Source organism: Oncorhynchus clarkii, chromosome 15 (genome assembly GCF_045791955.1).
Source record: "Oncorhynchus clarkii lewisi isolate Uvic-CL-2024 chromosome 15, UVic_Ocla_1.0, whole genome shotgun sequence".
Lineage (NCBI taxonomy): Eukaryota > Metazoa > Chordata > Actinopteri > Salmoniformes > Salmonidae > Oncorhynchus > Oncorhynchus clarkii.
Genome location: NC_092161.1, coordinates 10084190 through 10108150, shown reverse-complemented (window position 1 = coordinate 10108150; position 23961 = coordinate 10084190). Strand labels below are relative to the sequence as shown.

The window sequence follows — 23961 nt, the reverse complement described above, 5'->3', positions numbered from 1 at the left end:
TGATTCATTTGTCCATCTCCTTTCCAAGTGTTCCAGCCAGCATCTCTCATTATTTATCTGTGTGGATATTAATCCAGACTCAATGACATGCTCACCGGTGCATCAACACATGAATAGCTCACAGAGTAAACACCTTCCTCTCGGTCAGTTTAACCTGGACTGTTTGTGCAGTCATCTATTTATCAAGCCAGACCTATTTGTTTGGGTACACTGTTATTGCACAGTAACAGGCACACATATACACACACTAGAACACACCGTTTGCCAAAGGGCCACAACAAGGTCAAGATTAAAAATGGGACACACCCACACACACACACACTTAAAAACTCTCACACACACAGAGAGAGAGCGAGAGAGAGAGAGAGAGAGAGAGAGAGAGAGAGAGAGAGAGAGAGAGAACCTCACACAGGAGCAACAGAGCAACAGACACCCCGCCAAGGCCAGTGAGACACCCTTCCAGACATGCAAGACCCCCTGCCGAAGGACCTGCACCGAGAGAAGCTACGACAAGAGGACCTATACCCAGACAACAGCTTCACCAGCCACATCCCAACCAGCTAACACCATCCCAAATAAACCCTGGCCATGCTCTATATAGGCCCCCCCATATCATATTTGGGGCAGTAGCGTAGCCTAGTGGTTAGAGCGTCGTTGGACTAGTAACCGATATGTTGCAAGTTCGAATCCCCGAGCTGACAAGGTACAAATCTGTCATTCTGTCCCCAAACAAAGCAGTTAACCCACTGTTCCTAGGCCGTCATTGAAAATAAGAATTTGTTCTTAACTGACTTGCCTAGATAAATAAAATATCAGACCTATGCCCTTACCAGGTAACAACAAATTCAATCCCGTTTAGACAACTTCCTGGACAAAACATTTCACTGTAATAGTGAAGGTCTAAACTTGGCAGTAGAAAACCAAAACAGTATATTTGACCTCTCAGCTTCCAATTGAATCTAAACATTTCAAGTAGAGAACATAAGAAATTTAACAACAATGACAAATGGTTTGATGAATAATGCAAAAATCTAAGAAAGAATTTGAGAAACCTATCCAACCAAAAACATAGAGACCCAGAAAACCTGAGTCTACGCCTTCACTATGGTGAATCAGAAATCAGCTCAATGTAATTGACAAATCCATAGACTCTAAACACTTCTGTGACAGTTGGAACACACTAAGCAAACAACCACACAAAGAGTTATCTATCAAAAAAGGAGATGTGTGGATAAACCACTTCTCCAATCTTTTTGGCTCTATAACAAAGAACAAACAGCAAAAACATATACATGATCAAATACAACATTTTAGATTAAACTATTAAAGATGACCAGAACCTACAGGATTCTCCAATTACATTGAATGAGTTTCAGGACAAGATAAAAAAAAAACTCCAACCCAAAACGGCCTGTGGTGTTGATGGTATCCTTAATGAAATTATCAAATATACAGACATCAAATTCCAATTGGCTATACTAAAATTCTTTAAATCATCCTCAGTTCTGGCATCTTCCCCGATATTTGGAACCAAGGATTGATCACCCCAATCCACATAAGTGGAGACAAATTTGACCCCAGTAACTACTTTGGGATATGCGTCAACAGTAAGTCTTCTCATGCTTTGTTGACGTAAAAAAAACGTTTCACTCATTTTGGCCTGAGGGTCTGCTATACAAATTCATTGAAAATGCTGTTGGGGGAAAAATATACGACATTATAAAATCCATGTACACAAACAACAAGTGTGAGGTTAAAATTGGCAAAGAACACACACATTTCTTTCCACAGAGGTGTGGGGTGAGACAGGGATGCAGCTTAAGCCCCATCCTCTTCAACATACAGTATATATCAATGAATTGACGGGGGCTCTAGAACAGTCTGCAGCACCCGGCATCACTCTACTAGACTCTGAAGTCAAATGTCTACTGTTTGCTGATGATCTGGTGCTTCTGTCTCCAACCAAGGAGGGCCTACAGCAGCACCAAGATCTTCTGAACAGATTCTGGCAGACCTGGGCCCTGACAAAAGACAAAAATAATGCCCACAAATACAAATTCCATCTAGAAACCGTTGCCCTAGAGCACACTAAAAACTATACATACCAAAAATGTCCTCTGTGTACATTGGCAAACACCAAAACATGTATGCAGAGCAGAATTAGACCGATACCCGCTAATTGTAAATATCCAGAAAAGAGCTATTAAATTCTACAACCACCTAAAAGGAAGCAATTCCCAAACCTTCCATAACAAAGCCATCACCTACAGAGAGATGAACCTGGGGAAGAGTCCCCTAAGCAAGCTGGTCCTGGGGCCCCCACAAGTTTCAAAAGAATAGAGACATTTCAAATGTCATAGTATGTCTATAACAGTGTTGTAACAATGTGCAAATAGTTAAAGTACATAAGGGAAAATAAATTAACCTTTACCTTACTAGACAAGTCTGTTAAGAACAAATTCTTATTTTTAATGACGGCCTAGGAACAGTGGGTTAACTGCCTGTTCAGGGGCAGAACGACAGATTTGTACCTTGTCAGCTCAGGGATTTGAACATGAAACCTTTTGGTTACTAGTCCAACACTCTATCCACTAGGCTACCCTGCCACCCCAAATAAATATGGGTTGTATTTACAATGGTGTTTGTTCTTCACTGGTTGACATTTTCAAATCTTGCTGCTGTGATTGGTGGTATTTCACCCAATAGATATGGGAATTTATCAAAAACATTTTTTTTTTAATATTCTTTGTGGGTCTGTGTAACCTGAGGGAAATATGTGTCTCTAATATGGTCATACATTGGGCAGGAGGTTAGGAAGTGCAGCTCAGTTTCCACCTCATTGTGTGGGCAGTGTGCACATAGCCTGTATTCTCTTGAGAGCCAGGTCTGCCCAAGGCGGCCTTTCTCAATTTTATTTTATTTAACATTTATTTAACTAGGAAAAGCCCATTGAGACACAGAGTTTTTTTTTCAAGGGAGACCTGGCCAAGAAGGCAGCAACTACCAATACATTACATCATTAAATCATGCAACATTACAATACAACAACATGATCCAGCCTAAAAAAAGCATTTCCCCTCCTCTGTAACAGAGTCTCCCATCAATATTTTACATCCATTCAGCTGCACTAACATATCTAGATGAAGCATGGATTGTAGATCATTCTATTCAGCGACACTAACATATCTAGATGAAGCAGGGATTGTAGATTATTCTATTCAGCGGCACTAACATATCTAGATGAAGCATGGATTGTAGATCATTCTATTCAGCGGCACTAACATATCTAGATGAAGCATGGATTGTAGATCATTCTATTCAGCGGCACTAACATATCTAGATGAAGCATGGATTGTAGATCATTCTATTCAGCGGCACTAACATATCTAGATGAAGCAGGGATTGTAGATCATTCTATTCAGCGGCACTAACATATCTAGATGAAGCATGGATTGTAGATTATTCTATGTGTCTGGGGCACAAGAAGGGAAGGCTGTCTTGCCTAATACTGTGAATGTCCTGGAGACTCAATAGCAAGGCTATGCTCACTGAGTCTGTACACAGTCAAAGATTTCCTTAATGTTGAGTCAGTCACAGTAGTCAGGTATTCTGCCACTGTGTACTCTCCATCTTCCCCTCTCTCCTCTACTGCTCTCTCGCGCTTTCATGAAAAATACATTAAATCAGCTTATTTTCTGTAGTAAAATATTTTCCTAGTCGAGTAGTACATCCGTATCAGTGTATCAGTGGTTTGTTTACTTGTCATGCTTTGTGTTGTTGTTTGTTTGTTGTGGAACCCAGGAAGAGTAGCAGCTGCTTCTGCAAAAGCTACTGGGGATCTAGATAAACCAATCACCTATATCATCCATAACAGACCCAGACACTGACAGTGTAAATCCTTTAACCTTTCACATCATTATATTATTCTGTGTGATTTACTCTGACATGTCAGCCCTTTAAAGATGTCTGTGGTCATTGACTGATTTATAGTTCGCTGATGAGTTTGGCTCACAGACTTCCTGTCTCCACTTTATTATATAATACCTTAATGGCACCCGGAAAGACTAGGGAAGCACAAATGTTGTCCTCCAACCTTAACAGTCTGTAAATGCATAAAGAGCCTTTTCCGTCTGGAACAGAGTGATCTAAACCAAATACAAGCCAACAGCCCAGTCCTGAAAAATAGCTTTATAGAATGGCCCAGTTCCCTGATTGTTGTGATATTGTGCTGAATGGCCCAGTTCCCTGATTGTTGTGATCTTGTGCTGAATGGCCCAGTTCCCTGATTGTTGTGATATTGTTCTGAATGGCCCAGTTCCCTGAATGTTGTGATATTGTGCTGAATGGCCCAGTTCCCTGATTGTTGTGATCTTGTGCTGAATGGCCCAGTTCCCTGATTGTTGTGATATTGTTCTGAATGGCCCAGTTCCCTGATTGTTGTGATATTGTTCTGAATGGCCCAGTTCCCTGATTGTTGTGATATTGTGCTGAATGGCCCAGTTCCCTGATTGTTGTGATATTGTGCTGAATGGCCCAGTTCCCTGATTGTTGTGATATTGTGCTGAATGGCCCAGTCCCCTGATTGTTGTGATGTTGTGCTGAATGGCCCAGTTCCCTGATTGTTGTGATATTGTGCTGAATGGCCCAGTCCACTGATTGTTGTGATATTGTGCTGAATGGCCCAGTTCCCTGATTGTTGTGATATTGTTCTGAATGGCCCAGTTCCCTGATTGTTGTGATATTGTGCTGAATGGCCCAGTTCCCTGATTGTTGTGATATTGTGCTGAATGGCCCAGTCCCCTGATTGTTGTGATATTGTGCTGAATGGCCCAGTCCCCTGATTGTTGTGATATTGTGCTGAATGGCCCAGTTCCCTGATTGTTGTGATATTGTTCTGAATGGCCCAGTTCCCTGATTGTTGTGATATTGTGCTGAATGGCCCAGTTCCCTGATTGTTGTGATATTGTGCTGAATGGCCCAGTCCCCTGATTGTTGTGATATTGTGCTGAATGGCCCAGTTCCCTGATTGTTGTGATATTGTGCTGAATGGCCCAGTTCCCTGATTGTTTTGATATTGTTCTGAATGGCCCAGTTCCCTGATTGTTGTGATCTTGTGCTGAATGGCCCAGTTCCCTGATTGTTGTGATCTTGTGTAGAATTGCCAATTCTCCTGATTGTTGTGATATTGTACTGAATGGCCCAGTTCCCTGATTGTTGTGATCTTGTGCTGAATGGCCCAGTTCCCTGATTGTTGTGATCTTGTGTAGAATTGCCAATTCTCCTGATTGTTGTGATATTGTGTAGAATGGCCCAGTTCCCTGATTGTTGTGATCTTGTGTAGAATGGCCCAGTCCCCTGATTGTTGTGATATTGTGCTGAATGTCCCAGTTCCCTGATTGTTGTGATATTGTGCTGAATGGCCCAGTTCCCTGATTGTTTTGATATTGTTCTGAATGGCCCAGTTCCCTGATTGTTGTGATCTTGTGCTGAATGGCCCAGTTCCCTGATTGTTGTGATCTTGTGTAGAATGGCCCAGTTCCTTGATTGTTGTGATCTTGTGTAGAAAGGCCCAGTTCCTTGATTGTTGTGATCTTGTCTAGAATGGCCCAGTTCCCTGATTGTTGTGATATTGTGCTGAATGGCCCAGCCCCCTGGTTGTTGTGATATTGTGCTGAATGGCCCAGTCCCCTGATTGTTGTGATATTGTGCTGAATTGCCCAGTTCCCTGATTGTTGTGATATTGTTCTGAATGGCCCAGTTCCCTGATTGTTGTGATATTGTGTAGAATGGCCTAGTTCCCTGATTGTTGTGATATTGTGTAGAATGGCCTAGTTTCCTGATTGTTGTGATCTTGTGTAGAATGGCCCAGTTCCCTGATTGTTGCGATATTGTGTAGAATGGCCCAGTTCCCTGATTGTTGTCATCTTGTGTAGAATGGCCCAGTTCCCTGATTGTTGTGATATTGTGTAGAATGGCCTAGTTCCCTGATTGTTGTGATCTGTGTTACAGTTATCGGTATCTTACAGTTATCTGAAGGGCATTTATAAGGAGTCGACTAGAACTTATGAAGGCTATACCATGTCTCGGGGCTTCATCTTGTAAAATAGGACCTATGTATTTCCAGTCTGATATAGCTTGCTGATAATCATCTGTGTGAATATCAACTGAATTTCGATGATTATCTCTCTCTGCATCGTCGCCGTGGGATTGTGTATCCGGGAATCATTTGTTTATTCATCTGATGTACTTAATATGAAGAATACAGAGCCTGAACTTCACACTCCAGGAGATTGACTGTTCTTACCTGTTCTGATCCCACTGATGGAGCTCAGGGCCACTTAAGTGATGCTAACGCCTATTATACAGATTAAAACAATGGAGAGAGGAGTAGAGACAGAGAGAGAGGAGGAGAGATGGAGAGAGAGAGAGAGAGAGAGGGAGAGAAAGAGGAGAGAGGGAGAGACAGAGAGAGGAGAGAGGGAGAGAGTGGAGGAGAGAAAGAAATAAAGAGAGAGAGAGGAGAGAAAGAAAAAGAGGGATAGAGAGAGCAAGCGAGAAGGAGAGAAATAAAGAGAGACAGAGAGAAAGCAAGAGAGAGAGCGAGCGCGCAAGAGCGGAAGAGAGAGAAATAAAGGGAGAGAGAGAGAGAGAAAGGAAGAGAGAGAGAAAGAGAGAGAGAGAGAGAGAGAGAGAGAGAGAGAGAGGGGTGCACAACACAATGCTTTAACGTAGCATGGGACACTTAAGATAATGATGAGCTGTATCTAGAAAGTGCTATCACAAAAGAGGCCATAGTCAGTAATAACATTAATAATGATACTTTTGTAATATTTGACCTAAGTATGAAAAAAAAACGCACACCATTAAAGCCCAAAAGGCAAGAATGAGTTTCCTGGTCGTTGATCGTGATCTATATCTGTAATAGTATGCCTGTCATTTAGAAACTGAATCCTGCAGCATCAAAATCACCTCTTGAAAGAAAAGCCATGAAACAAAACCATTCATTGCCTACCGTACACAAAGTGATTCACTCGGAGAACGACGAGAAGTCATTACGATGCAACAAAGCAAGCTCAGAGAGATAGATACAGTGTTTATGAGAACAAAAGGAACGAAGGAAAGGGCTTCATTCCACCTGTTCCACGGTTGTCAAAATGCTTTGTCAGTGAGTGTTTCTGGGTCTTATTCAGGAAGACTTTAATACTGATTCTAATTACATTGAGGTGAATGAGACTCTGACGCTTCTAGAACGTGTGACTAATTAGAATGCTGGAACATTATTCTATACAGAGAGAGAGCAGGAGAGAGAGATAGAGATGTGTGAGCGTGTGTTTGAACAAAGACAGCCTCATCTCCCAGAAAGACAAAATAACTCTAAAGAAGAAAGATGCTGTTAAAGTTCAATTAGCGTCTTTTCTTAGAGGCATGATCTTATTAGCAGCAGATGAATGCAAAATGGTTACCTCTATACTGGCCCTTAGATTTATGTGAAGAACTACCCCCAGAGAATCCTACTGTAGCTACGGTATGTTGCTGTCTTTTAACAAATAACACTTTTCCATTTGTCTACAAGAGATTTTCAAAAAGAGTATTGTATTTTTCATGTTCCTTTAGTCTCTTATTGTATAACAAAGCAAAAGCTCTTAGAGGAGTTTGATGCCAGAAGTCCACAAGGTACACAATGATAACTACAGCATATTGATTTCAGTGTGGAAAGAAACCAATTGTACCAAACATGAACAATTGTGGTTCACAAAAATACATTATATTTATGGCCAAAAGAACAAATGAAATCAGTGTAGCTTGTTCGCTCTGCCTTGGTGGCACAGCTCTCATAGGCACAGCTCTCATAGGCACAGTTCTCATAGGCACAGCTCTCATAGGCACAGCTCTCATAGGCACAGTTCTCATAGGCACAGTTCTCATAGGCACAGCTCTCATAGGCACAGCTCTCATAGGCACAGTTCTCATAGGCACAGTTCTCATAGGCACAGCTCTCGGAGGCACAGCTCTCGGAGGCACAGTTCTCATAGGCACAGCTCTCATAGGCACAGCTCTCGGAGGCACAGCTCTCGGAGGCACAGCTCTCGGAGCCAGAGTCTCGGAGGCACAGCTCTCGGAGGCACAGCTCTCGGAGCCAGAGTCTCGGAGGTACAGGTCTCGGAGGTACAGGTCTCGGAGGTACAGGTCTCAGAGGCAGAGCACTTGGAGCCAGAGTCTCGGAGGCAGAGCTCTCAGAGGCAGATTGCACTCTGAAATCTCAACGGCAGTCACTGACCTGTCCTGACCTGTCATTATGAGTGTTCTGAACAACACAGACCTTCTGTGTTGTTCAGACCTATGAGAGCTATGAGAGCTGTGCCTATGAGAGCAATTCAGAACACTTTTTACGCTGTTTCCAATTCAGAACACTTTTTACACACGTTACACACCAGAACACTTTTTACACACATTCCACATCAGAACACTTTTTATACACGTTCCACATCAGAACACTTTTTACACACATTCCAATTCAGGACAGTTTTTATACACGTTCCAATTCAGAACACTTTTTACACACATTCCACATCAGAACACTTTTTATACACGTTCCACATCAGAACACTTTTTACACACGTTCCAATTCAGGACAGTTTTTATACACGTTCCAATTCAGAACACTTTTTATACACGTTCCAATTCAGAACACTTTTTATACACGTTCCAATTCAGAACACTTTTTATACACGTTCCACATCAGAACAGTTTTTACACACGTTTAACATCAGAACACTTTTTACACACGTTCCACATCAGAACAGTTTTTACACAGGTTCCACATCAGAACAGTTTTTACACAGGTTCCACATCAGAACACTTTTTACACACGTTCCACATCAGAACACTTTTTACACACGTTCCATATCATAACACTTTTTACACACGTTCCACATCATAACACTTTTTACACACGTTCCACATCGGAACACTTTTTATACACGTTCCACATCGGAACACTTTTTATACACGTTCCAATTCAGAACACTTTTTATACACGTTCCAATTCAGAACACTTTTTACGCTGTTTCCAATTCAGAACACTATTTATACACGTTCCAATTCAGAACACTTTTTATACACGTTCCAATTCAGAACACTTTTTACGCTGTTTCCAATTCAGAACACTTTTTTACACACATTCCACATCGGAACACTTTTTATACACGTTCCACATCAGAACAGTTTTTACACACGTTCCACATCATAACACTTTTTACACATGTTCCAATTCAGAACACTTTTTACGCTGTTTCCAATTCAGAACACTTTTTATACACGTTCCAATTCAGAACACTTTTTATACACGTTCCAATTCAGAACACTTTTTACGCTGTTTCCAATTCAGAACACTTTTTTACACACATTCCACATCGGAACACTTTTTACACACGTTCCACATCATAACACTTTTTACACACGTTCCACATCAGAACAGTTTTTACACACGTTCCACATCAGAACACTTTTTACACACGTTCCATATCAGAACACTTTTTACACACGTTCCACATCGGAACACTTTTTATACACGTTCCACATCGGAACACTTTTTATACACGTTCCACATCAGAACACTTTTTACACACGTTCCACTTCATTACACTTTTTACACACGTTCCAATTCAGAACACTTTTTACACACGTTCCAATTCAGAACACTTTTTATACACGTTCCAATTCAGAACACTTTTTACGCCTTTTCCAATTCAGAACACTATTTATACACGTTCCAATTCAGAACACTTTTTATACACGTTCCAATTCAGAACACTTTTTACGCTGTTTCCAATTCAGAACACTTTTTTACACACATTCCACATCGGAACACTTTTTACACACGTTCCAATTCAGAACACTTTTTATACACGTTCCAAATTAGAACACTTTTTGTACACGTTCCAAATCAGAACACTTTTTATACACGTTCCAAATCAGAACACTTTTTACGCTGTTTCCAATTCAGAACACTTTTTTACACACATTCCACATCGGAACACTTTTTACACACGTTCCAATTCAGAACACTTTCTACACACGTTCCAATTCAGAACACTTTTTACACACGTTCCAATTCAGAACACTTTTTACACACGTTCCAATTCAGAACACTTTCTACACACGTTCCAATTCAGAACACTTTTTACACATGTTCCAATTCAGAACACTTTTTACACATGTTCCAATTCAGAACACTTTCTACACACGTTCCAATTCAGAACACTTTTTACACACGTTCCAATTCAGAACACTTTTTACACACGTTCCAATTCAGAACACTTTTTACACACGTTCCAATTCAGAACTCTTCTTTACAGATGTTTCAAATCAGAATACAATTCAATCCTCAGCACACAAACAGGTGAAATATTATGTAAATATTTAGCAATGGCAGATATTGTACATAATGATCATAAATCAATGATATCCTATGTGGGTAGAAGGGCTTGTGGGTAGAAGAGTTTGTCTCCAGGATACAGTTCTCATAGAAATGCTAGAGGCAGAGGCCGCAGACATTAAACTGGCTCATTAAAATGTTACATCGCAGTCATTTTAGGTTTTATGAAGTTGATAACAGTCATTTTTTACGTGTTTTTCTATAATCTCTTCACTGCTATGCTGGTTTAAATTCCAGTCCATATTTGGTTTTGTGGCGTGAAATCTTCCAGAGTCTAGCCTGATCAAACCACAACAGAACACAGCTGTGATACAATGGGCTCCTGTAGAAGTTAAATGGTGAAATAACCTTTTAAACCCTGGTAATGAGTCACCTTTGAAACCGCTGTAATTTCCTGTAAGTGGACCCTGATGATAAGTCCATCCGTTCAGGACATTGTGAAAGTTCTGCCGATATTGAAGATGTGTCTGGCCTCTCAATAAAACATAAGTGAACTGCCCCTGAAGGCACATTACTTACCTGCTGAACGGGCTGAGACACAATCTAAATGATTTCCAATGACAGCTAACTTCATGTATATGACTAATCTCACATCAGGTAAAAATAGCAAAGACTCTCTGAAGGTCTGTTCAGGAACGAGTGTGGTGCTCACAGTATCAACATCCATTATATCTCAGGTGCTGGGTAAGAAAGAGGACACATTTTGTGTTGAGAGGAGACCAGAACTCTGATCCATGTTCCCAGAAAGGGAAATTACATTTTCTTATTATTATTTATTTTACCAGGTAAGTTTACTGAGAACACATTCTCATTTACAGCAAAAACTAGGGGAATAGTTACAGGGGAGAGAATGAGCCAATTGTAAACTGGGGATTATTAGGTGACCATGATGGTTTGAGGGCCAGATTGGGAATATAGCCAGGACACTGGGGTTATGATAGGTGTCATGGGATCTTTAATGACCTCAGAGAGTCAGGACACCCATTTAACATCCCATCTGAAAGACAGCAGAGCAGTGTCCTGGGGGATTGTGATATTTTTAAGCCCAGAGGAAAGAGTGCCTCCTACTGGCCCTCCAATGCCACTTCCAGCAGCATCTGGTCTCCCATCCAGGGATTGACCAGGACCAACCCTGCTTAGCTTGAGAAGCAAGCCAGCAGTAGTATGCATGGTGGTATGCTGCTGGCTTTGAAAGCAAGAAACACGGATGGATGACCACTGTTTTATCATTGCCAGGGGTAACATTTTTTTAATTCATCCCTAGGCTATTTCAACTGCTATTTCCCAGGTACTCATAGGATTCTGTCTTGTACTTCAAGGGATGAAAATGGTACATAGCGGTGCTGGTTTTAAGGAATCCCAAAGACACCCAAGAAGAATAATTAGCTAATTACCATCTAATTGCCTTTCTACTGATGTCACTTCACTTCACATAAAAGTAACCAATATGGACGTAGCTAGGGCACCCACCCTACAGCTACAGTACCCCCCACAGCTACAGTACCCCCCAAACAGCTACAGTACACCCCCCCAAACAGCTACAGTACCCACCCTACAGCACCACCCTAACAGCTAGAGTACCCGCCCAACAGCTACAGTACCCCCCATACAGCTACAGTACCACCCCAACAGCTACAGTATCCCCCCAACAGCTACAGTACCCACCCCCTACAGCTACAGTACCCCCCCAAACAGCTTTAGTACCCCCCCCCCCCCCCCCCCTACAGCTACAGTACCTCCCCAACAGCTAGAGTACTCCCCCAACAGCTACAGTACCCCCCCCACCCAACAGCTACAGTACCCCCCCAACAGATACAGTACCCCCCAACAGCTACAGTACCCCCCCAACAGCTACAGTACCCCCCCAAAAGCTACAGTACCCCCCAACAGCTACAGTACCCCCACCAACAGCTACAGTACCCCCCTCAACAGCTACAGTACCCCCCACAGCTACAGAACAGGCCCGACAGCTACAGTACCCCCCCACAGCTACAGTACCCCCCCTACAGCTACAGTCCCCCTCCAACAGCTACAGCACCCCCTCCAACAGCTACAGCACCCCCCCACAGCTACAGTACTCCCCCCACAGCTACAGAACTGCCCCACAGCTACAGAACAGCCCCCAACAGCTACAGTATGCCCCCAACAGCTACAGTACCCCCCCCCCCCCCCCCAACAGCTACAGAACCGCCCCACAGCTACAGAACAGCCCTCACAGCTACAGTCCCCCCCCCCTACAGCCACAGTACCCCCAACAGCTACAGTACCCCCCCCCCCCCACAGCCACAGCATCGCCCCTACAGCTACAGTACCCCCCCCTACAGCCACAGTACCCCCCCTACAGCTACAGCACCCCCCCCCTACAGCCACAGCATCGCCCCACAGCTACAGAACAGCCCCTACAGCTACAGTACCCCCCTACAGCTACAGTAACCCCCCCTAGAGCTACAGTACCCCCCCTACAGTCACAGCACCCCCCCTACAGCTACAGTACCCCCCCTACAGCTACAGTACCCCACCCCTACAGCCACACTACCCCCCTTACAGCCACGGCACCCCCCCTACAGCCACAGTACCCCCACCCCCACAGCCACAGTACCCCCCCCTACAACCACAGCACCCCCCCCCCCCCCCCTACAGCCACAGTACCCCCCCCTATAGCCATAGCACCCCCCCTACAGCTACAGTTCCCCCACTACAGCTACAGCACCCACCCCACAAGCTACAGTAACCACCCCACAAGCTACAGTAACCCCCCTACAGCTACAGTAACCCCTCTACAGCTACAGTTACCCCCCTACAGCTACAGTAACCCCCCTACAGCTACAGTAACGATCCCACAAGCTACAGTAACCCCCCTACAGCTACAGTAACCCCCCTACAGCTACAGTAACCCCCCAACAGCTACAGTAACCCCCCCACAGCTAAATTAACCCCCCTCTACAAGCTACAGTAACCCCCCTACAGCTACAGTAACCCCCCTACAGCTACAGTAACCCCTCTACAGCTACAGTAACTCCCCTACAGCTACAGTAACCCCCCCCAACAGCTACAGTACCCCCCCTATAGCTACAGTATCCCCCCCAACAGCTACAGTACCCCCCCAACAGCTACAGTACCCCCCCTAAAGCTACAGTACCCCCCTACAGCTACAGTAGCCCCCTACAGCTACAGTAGCCCCCTTACAGCTACAGTAACCCCCCCCCCTTACAGCTACAGTACCCCCCCAACAGCTACAGTATCCCCCCTAAAGCTGCAGTACCCCCCTAAAGCTACAGTACCCCCCTACAGCTACAGTACCCCCTACAGCTACAGTACCCCCCCCCCCCCCCCTTAAGCTACAGTACCCCCCTAAAGCTACAGTAACCCCCTACAGCTACAGTAACCCCCTACAGCTACAGTAACCCCCCCTACAGCTACAGTACCCCCCATCTACAGCTACAGTTACCCTCCTACAGCTACAGTAACCACCCCACAAGCTACAGTAACCCCCGTACAGCTACAGTAACCCCCCTACAGCTACAGTAACCACCCCACAAGCTACAGTAACCCCCCTACAGCTACAGTAACCCCCCCTACAGCACCCCCTAGAGCTACAGTAACTCCTCCTACAGCTACAGTAAACCCCTCTACAAGCTACAGTAACCCTCACACAAGCTACAGTACCCCCCATTGCTACAGTACCCCCCCCCCCCCCATTGCTACAGCATCCCCCCCCCCCATTGCTACAGCATCCCCCCCCCTATTGCTACAGTACCTCCCTACAGCTACAGTACCTACAACTACAGCTACAATAACCCCCTACAGCTACAGTACCCCCAACTACAGCTCCATGTCCTGACCCCCCCTACAGCTCCATGGCCTGACCCTCCCCCCTAAAGCTCCATGTCCTGACTCCCCCCCCCCCCCCCTACAGCTCCATGTCCTGACCTCTCTCATCACCTACAGCTCCATGGCCTGACCCCATCCCTTACAACTCCATGGCCTGACCCCCTCCCCAGAGCTCCATGGCCTGACCCTCCCTTACAGCTCCATGTCCTGACCCCCCCCCCCCCCCTCACCTACACATCATGTCTCCACTCTAACCCATTAGGACATAGATATTACAGAGTTATCATGTCTCCACTCTAACCCATTAGGACATAGATATTACAGAGTTATCATGTCTCCACTCTAACCCATTAGGACATAGATATTACAGAGTTATCATGTCTCCACTCTAACCCATTAGGACATAGATATTACATTAATGGACTATTTTGGCCTATGAATGTTTGATGAGGAGCTGTAGCCATACACAGGAAAAGAGGGATGGGTAAGAAGAGGGATGAAGAGGTAAAGAGAGGAAGACATGGATGCAGTTAAGAGAGAGGAGGGAAGAAGGAGAGATGGAGAAAATAAAAGAAAGAGATCCCAACAGAAAGAGAGAGATGGATGAGGGAAATGATGACTGCTATGATTGCTGTACCAACTGTCCGATAGGTTGTCATTGTAAAATAATAATTTGTTCCTAACTGACTTGTCTAGTTAAATAAAAGGTTTTAGAAAATATATACAAAAGAGAGAGAGAGAGAGATCACAAAGTGGCTGTTGAGAAGCCTGGTACGATGTCGTGCAGGTCTTCATCAGGATAGATGATCTGTTTAAACAGGACGTGCAGACCCCTGAATAGATTATAATACACTGAGGCTGTTCCTCTTCAACAGTAGAATTCCTATTTCAGACAACGCTATTATACTATCTCGTTCTACTCCAATAAGCCAACGGGCCGCGCTCCGTTTCCCGAAACACGCTCCATTCTCATGCAAATAGTCCTGTCAAGCACAGGCAACCAAGGCTTGTCCCTGTGTTTTCTTATTACTCAGGGGATGCCTGGCCTTTGTTGACCACTGTAGCGTGGAACGAGGAACATTAGGTAGAATGTCAAACACGGCAGAGAATGCAGTCATCACACCTCACGGAGCATTCCTAATAAAAAATACATAAAAAAAAAAAACAGGACCGAAATAGGAGCCAAATTATTCTCAAGGAGATATAGGTCAATATTGAAGTTTCTCCTTTCTCAAGTGTGGGGGAGTGGAGGGCACGGGGGAATGTTTCCTGGAAACAGCACAGTGTATTGCTCATGTCACTGCATACACAAACACACACAGAAACACACACAGAAACACACACACTTGCTTGAGTTCTGGAGTCTTGGGCCTAGCCCAGCCTGCCCTGGCTGTCACATAATACATGATTGACTGTCAAAGGTTTCCTACAGAAGTAGCACTGGCAATAGGTTGACAACATTGAATTTTTTTTTTTACAAATAAACCTGATCACAGCACAGTACCCTGCAATCATAATCACATCAGTTCCAGAACATGCCCTGTGCTGGTTAAAATGCTCCAAGATGGTTACACTTGTAGGGCTGGTTATAATTACATTATAACCATGTAACCAACGGTTATGAATGTAGACCGCCAGGAAAATAAAATAACCGCCATAACCCCCACCCAAAAAATACTAAATAAATGCTATGCTCATGCAATGGAATGTATTTGTTTGTAATGTGTACTGAGTTGAATCAACAAATAACAGCACGTATTTTAGCAGATATTTTACTTCCTGCTTTGCACCTATAGGTACCCTTCCATTGTCTGCCAGTCCACCCATTATGACATCATCGACCTGAATGGGGACGGACGTTCTATCCATTCTATTTCTATGGCAACACATGCAGTCAGGAGCTGAGAGGAGAGGAGAGAATGCGCGTCCAAATGGTTACTACGGTGACCGCGGACATTTGGCTAGCTAATTCCCGTCTTCCAACATGCCATGACTGTCACAGTCCTATGTACTGCTTGATGTTATTGGTTTAAAATATTGAATACATTTTTGAATAAATTGTTTTGTACATTTCTGTCCTCGTGGGATTTCTGATTCCAGTTTATAAACTGGGTGGTTGAAGCCCTGAATACTGATTGGCTAACAGCCGTGGTTAATCATACCGTGTACCACAGGTATGACAAAACACTTATTGTGACTGCTCTAATTACATTGGTAAACAGTTTATAATAGCAATAAGGCACTGCAGGGGGTTTGTGGTACATGGCTTTGCGTTGCTTTACGTCGTGCTTAAGTACAGCCCTTAACTGTGGAACATTGGCCATATACCACAAACCCCCTGCAGTGCCTTATTGCTATTATAAACTGTTTACCAATGTAATGACTGGTGTATATCTGTGATATTTGATGTGAGCAGCATGTACCTACTATGGACGTCACAGGAGGCTGCTGAGGGGAGGACGTGCTCATCATAATGTCTGGAATGGAGTAAATGGAATGGTATCAATCACATGGAAATATATCTGATGTATTTGATACCATTCCATTGATTCCATTCCAGAAATTACGATGAGCACTTCCTCCCCAATTAAGGTTCCACTGGCCGCCTGTGACAGACGTACGGTGCATTTTAAAATACTCTGCCAATTGATTCACGGTGGAAATATTCTGTTCTCAGTCATCATTATGACAATTGCCTGCTCTGTAAAACATCCCTAATCCCAAAGCCTCTCAGTATTACAGCTTCCGTCAGCAATCCCTCTGCAGCCAGAGAGCAATTTCCATTTAAAACTATATACAAGGCTGAAGATGTTTGTCACTTGCTGTGTTCACGGACAATAACACCAAAACAAAAAGGGATTTGACTATGTAAGAATAACCCTTCTCTCTCTCCCTCTCATCTCTCTCATCTATCCATCCCTCCCTCCATCCGTCTGTCTGTCTGACGACAACGTTTTCAGCTCAGCACAAACAAAACGGGCCACGGTAAATCTGGGGGCCACGGTAAATCTACTAGTCAGTCTATTATTGTGTACGAGCATGACTGTCTGAGTGTGCTCCTACATTCACTAGTATTGTATTCATTCTGTCTCAGCATGGGAAACAGATAGCGTACCCCTCACAACACAAACATCTACATTTAACCCCAGCTCGTTATAGCCATGTTGTGGGAGGAAAGGTAGCCTAGCGGTTAGAGCATTGGGCCAGTAACCAAAAGGTTGCTAGTTTGAATCCCAGAGCCAACAAGGTGAAATATATGTTGATGTGCCTTTGAGCTAGGCCTACTTGCTCCAGAGTTGCTATTGATAATGGCGGACCCTGGCTGTGACCTGACTGTCCCAGGGGGAGTAGGGATATGCAAAAAACACTGGAAAAATATAAGCACCCACCAAATTATTATTGTAGGGACTGACGTTTGTAGCCTAGCCATTAGCATGCTACATTAGCTTCCATACATTAGTGTCCATACATTAGTGTCATTGCATAAGGCTAGCCATTAGCCTGGTCTCAGATGTGTATGGCAATGATAGTTAGTATATAATAACTATACTACAGGCATATAAACTAGTCACACAGGTGTTGGCTGTTGTGTGGAGAGTCCAAATGGAAGCTACTAGCCTGTGAAGGTGTTGGCTGTTGTGTGGAGAGTCCAAATGGAAGCTACTAACTAGCCTGTGAAGGTGTTGGCTGTTGTGTGGAGGGAAGAGCAATGTCAGAGTGGAGTAGAATACAGTATATGAGATGAGTAATGCAAGATATTTACACATTATTAAAGTGACTAGTATTCCATTTATTAAAGTGGCCAGTGATTTCAAGTCTATGTATGTAGGGCAGCAGCCTCTCTGAGTTAGTGATGGCTATTTAACAGTCTGATGGCCTAGAAATAGAAGCTGTTTTTTAGTCTCTCGGTCTCTGCTTTGATGCACCTGCACTGACCTCGCCTTCTGGATGATGGCGGGTTGAACAGATACACACAGATATGAGAGAGGTTGATGCTGGAATATCAGAGGACTTAAGGATGGTAATCCTAGCCCAGTGGTTAAGATACACCATGAGAATTGCTCCTAAAGTAGTACAGTTGGCTGAATACTCACAATGTTTTGGCTGCAAAAGTAGTACAGATGTCTTGGCTGCTAAAGTAGTAGTACTGACATTTTGGCTGCTAAAGTAGTACTGATGTTTTGCCTCCTAAAGAAGTACTGATGTTTAGGCTGGCTCGCTCATGCAGTAGCTACCGTACATCTGCAATGTGTTATTCTTTACAACCAGAGGATATGGGGTATCCATACATGAATACTGAAGCAATGTTTTGGCTGGTTCAATGATGCATTGAACAGGGACTGGGCTGTACATAGACTCGGTTCTATATCTAGATTTCACCACGACTACTAGAAGGGATCTCTTGCATATTCCAACTGTAACTAACTTGATTTAGCCACCAGCTCTGAATAACAGTTTCCAAATGTAATTACACACTGTAAAATAAACACACATGTCTTGTTAGAGAGGACGAGGGGTTAAAAGAAGCCTTTTAGCTCATAGACAATGTCAAAGGAAGTACAGCAATGGAGTTTGTCGTATTGTTTTTGTCTCATTTCAACTAAAGAACACACTGTTGGAATAAATGGGCAGTGATTCAGCGTGACTGTGTGTAGTCTCAGCATGGAGCCATTGTGGAATGCAATTATCACTTTAGCTAAGACTTTTCATCAGAATGAGAGGGAGGGGGGGACACCTAGTCATTGTACAACTGAATGCCTTCAACTGAAATGTGTCTGATCTAAATGCTTGCTGCTGAGTACTTCAAACAAATAAATCCAATATTCTCTTCTTGCATATAGAACATACCATACATTCTGCCCGGGGGTCAAAGGTTCAACCACTCAACCACTATGACCTACACATGATGTATAGGCTACATCACAGACATTTACCATCCAGAAAACTGTTCAAGACCTTCTGCTTTTCTATTTCTTTACGACTGCAGGAGTCATTCTTTTCTCCGTTATGGCCCCATGAAGTGGTGATACCTGGCTGCTGTTGTACTACAAGCCAGCGTTAAATAAAGGTTCAATTAAAATATATATATATATATTACATGTAGTACTTCCTTTGGCAGCCCTTCCCCCAAATTTATTCCTCGAGCAATAACTCTTGAGGAAACATTAGCAGCTAGCTGTCTTAGTAGAAAGTGGATCATACTGCGGCCAGATGAGACAGCACTCCAGGTTTCTCTGTAACACTGGAACTCATTAGAAACCAGTATATTTTAAGCAGGTAGATACAGTAAGCCAGGAAGTACGATAAGGAAGCTGTTATACATTATAGTACTCAGCAGGACAGACAAGTAGCTTACTGCTACCCCATATGGGGAGAAAAATTAACTGTCAACTTCTTACTATTAAAAGAACACCCCTGAGAGGATGACAGAGACAGAGAGAGATGAGAGAGAGATAGAGAGATGGTTCTGGGGCTCTCTTCACAAACACAACCCCACAGAGCCCCAGGACAGCAACACAGTTAGACCCAACCAAATTATAGAAAGCAAATAGATAACTATTTGACACACTGGAGAGATTCAACCAAAAAATGCAGCAAATTGGAATGCTATTTGGCCCTAAACAGAGAGTACACAGTAGCAGATTACCGGACCATTGTGACTGACCCAAAATTAAGTAAATCCTTGACTATGTACAGACTCAGTGAGCATAGCCTTGCTATTGAGAAAGGCCACCGTAGGCAGACCTGGCTCTCTAGAGAAGACAGGCTACGTACACACTGTCCACAACATGAGGTGGGAACTGAGCTGCACTTCCTAACCTCCTGCCAAATGTATGACCATGATAGAGACACATATTTCCCTCTGATTACACAGATCCACAAAGAATTTGAAAACAAATCAAACATTGATGAACTCCCATATCTGTTAGGCGGAATACCGCAGAGTGCCATCACAGCTGCAAGATTTGTGGCCCGTTGCCACAAGAAAAGGGCAACCAGTGAAGCACAAACAACATTGTAAATACCACCCATATTTAACTGTTTATTTATCTGTCCCTACCACGTTGCTAAAACACTCTACATAGCTGATAATATAACACTTGAAATGTCTTTATCTTATTGAAACCTTTGTGCAACGTTGACTGTTCATATCTGACAGTTATATGTTGCTATTGTTTTGTCTTCTCACTTTTGTTTCTTTATTTCACTGTTTATTGTTTATTCACTCGCTTTGGCAATATAAACACGTTTCCCATGCCAATAAAGCCCCTTTTGAATTGAGGGAGAGATAAGGGGATAAAGAGAGAGCGAGAGAGAGAGCGAGAGAGTGTGTGAGTGAGTGAGAGAGAGAGGCAGAGAGAGAGACAAGCAGAGAGAGATGGTGAGAGAGGCAGAGAGAAAGGCAGAGAGTCAGAGAGAGAGAGGCAGAGAGAGAGAGGCAGAGAGAGAGAGAAGCAGAGAGATGGTGAGAGAGGCAGAGAGCGACAGAGGCAGAGAGAAAGGCAGAGAGAGAGGCAGAGAGAAAGGCAGAGAGAAAGGCAGAGAGGCAGAAAGAGAGAGAGGCAGAGAGAGAGAGGCAGAGAGAGAGAGGCAGAGAGAGACAAGCAGAGAGAGATGGTGAGAGAGGCAGAGAGCGACAGAGGCAGAGAGAAAGGCAGAGAGAGAGAGGGGCAGAGAGAGAGAGAGGCAGAGAGAAAGGCAGAGAGGCAGAGAGAGAGAGGCAGAGAGAAAGAGAGGCAGAGAGAGAGAGAGGACTCATCTCTGAATACATAGAAGTAAGCATCACCTCTTTGCTGAGTGTTTTGAGAGATGCTAGCTGTCAAAACTTTATCAACAAAAATGCCAAAGTTACCTCTCTCATATTACATTCATTCCCAAATAATAATAATAACAATAATAGGTGTTATTAAAGCAAATATTGTTTCTTAGGCTGAAGGTTCATCATTACAATTATTTTGGCTTCTGGAGTTATTCATAATGCAGTAGTCTTTGAATTAAAATGTCTGATGCTTCTCTCATTAAAACAAGAGAAAAACGTTTCCTTCTATAAACACTTGTCTGTGTGCAACGTATAGAGGTTAAGAACGTTTTTGAAAGAGCACCGTTTGAAAGATATGGCAAATAGAAATCAAACCGGATGGACAGAAATATATGGGAGAGAGAGAGGTTGAGGGTAGAGGAAGGACAAGAGTAAAAACAAACAAAATAAAACTATTGTAAAATAGTCTGACCATAAATAGGTATATGGTATGTATAAGCAGGAAATACAGGCCTAAGTGGTGTTGTTCACTAGTTTGCTCCAATTGGGGGAGGGGTTGTAGGGTTAGAGAGTAATAAAGGACATTTTAAAGATATGTATGTACTGTATGATTGATACCTCCAGCCTTAAGAGACAGTGTTCAAGGATCTATGATTGATACCTCCAGCCTTAAGAGACAGTGTTCAAGGATCTATGATTGATACCTCCAGCCTTAAGAGACAGTGTTCAAGGAGATATGATTGATACCTCCAGCATTAAGAGACAGTGTTCAAGGAGCTATGATTGATACCTCCAGCCTTAAGAGACAGTGTTCAATGAGATATGATAGGTGCCTCCAGCCTTAAGAGACAGTGTTCAATGAGATATGATAGGTGCCTCCAGCCTTAAGAGACAGTGTTCAAGGAGCTATGATAGGTGCCTCCAGCCTTAAGAGACAATGTTCAAGGAGCTATGATAGGTGCCTCCAGCATTAAGAGACAATGTTCAAGGAGCTATGATAGGTGCCTCCAGCATTAAGAGACAGTGTTCAAGGAGCTATGATAGGTGCCTCCAGCATTAAGAGACAGTGTTCAAGGAGCTATGATAGGTGCCTCCAGCATCGGGATTAAATAGCTGAATCTCAAGTGTCTGTAGAACACAATAACACCATGGAGAATCCTAAAAGCCACAGCAACGGTAAACGGTACGTCATGAAATCTGTTATTCTAAACTGTGACAGGGAAACGCTTCAAATCACCGCCATCTTGTATTTAGCCTTTGAGAAATGATTTATTTGAAATGAAATATAATAATATATTATTTGAATAATATTGCTTATTTGAATATTATATACAGTATGGTATGTTATATTTTGGAATTGTTTGTTATATCAGTCAAAATGCTTGATGTACAGCACCAGTCGAAGGTTTGGACACAGCTACTCATTCAAGGGTTTTTCTTTATTTTTACTATTTTCTACATTGTAGAATAATAGTGAAGACATCAAAACTATGAAAGTGTGCTGCTTCATTGTCTTTAGATATTTTTGTCGGATGTTACAATGGAATACTGAAGTATAATTACAAGCATTTCATAAGTGTCAAACACTTTTATTGACAATTACATGAAGTTGATGCAAAGAGTCAATATTTGCAGTGTTGACCCTTCTTTTTCAAGACTTCTGCAATCCGCCCTGGAATGCTGTCAATTAATTTCTGGTCCACATCCTGACTGATGGCAGGCCATTCTTGCATAATCAATGCTTGGAGTTTGTCAGAATTTGTGGGTTTTTGTTTGTCCACCCGCCTCTTGAGGATTAACCACAAGTTCTCAATGGGATTAAGGTCTGGGGAGTTTCCTGGCCGTGGACCCAAAATATCAATGTTTTATTCCCCGAGCCACTTAGTTATCACTTTTGCCTTATGGCAAGGTGCTCCATCATGCAGGAAAAGGCATTGTTCATCACCAAACTGTTCCTGGATGGTTGGGAGAAGTTGCTCTCGGAGGATGTGTTGGTACCATTCTTTATTCATGGCTGTGTTCTTAGGCAAAACTGTGAGTGAGCCCACTCCCTTGGCTGAGAAGCAACCCTACACATGAATGGTCTCAGGATGCTTTACTGTTGGCATGACACAGGACTGATGGTAGCGCTCACCTTGTTTTCTCCGGACAAGCTTTTATCCGGATGCCCCAAACAATCTGAAAGGGGATTCATCAGAAAAAAATTACTTTACCCCAGTCCTCAGCAGTCCAATCCCTGTACCTTTTTCAGAATATCAGTCTGTCCTTTATGTTTTTCCTGGAGAGAAGCGGCTTCTTTGCTGCCCTTCTTGACACCAGGCCATCCTCCAAAAGTCTTCGCCTCCCTGTGCATGCAGATGCACTCACACCTGCCTGCTGCCATTCCTGAGCAAGCTCTGTACTGGTGGTGCCCTGATCCCACAGCTGAATCAACTTTAGGAGACGGTCCTGGCACTTGCTGGACTTTCTTGGGCGCCCTGAAGCCTTCCTCACAACAATTGAACCGCTCTCCTTGAAGTTCTTGATGATCTGATAAATGGTTGATTTAGGTGCAATCTGCTGGCAGCAAATTTACTGGCAGCAATATCCTTGCCTGTGAAGCCCTTTTTGTGCAAAGCAATGATGACAGCACGTGTTCCCTTGCAGGTAACCATGGTTGACAGAGGAAGAACAATGATTCCAAGCACCACCCTCCTTTTGAAGCGTCCAGTCTGTTATTCAAACTCAATCAGCATGAGAGAGTGATCTCCAGCCTTGTCCTCATTAACACTCACACCTGTGTTAACGAGAGGATCACTGACATGATGTCAGCTGGTCCTTATTTGGCAGGGCTGAAATGCAGTGAAAATGTTTTTTTGGGTGGCAAAGAGGAACTTTGCAATGAATTGCAATTCATCTGATCACTCTTCATAACATTCTGGAGTATATGCAA

At 43.4% G+C, this 23961-nt stretch overlaps 1 protein-coding gene across 1 annotated transcript in view; it reads right to left on the bottom strand.

Moving 5' to 3' along the window:
- The window catches only part of LOC139366901 (docking protein 6-like), a 113426-nt gene that overhangs the window by 63060 nt on the left and 26405 nt on the right, over positions 1–23961 (bottom strand). The gene's annotated exons all lie outside the window — the stretch shown is intronic.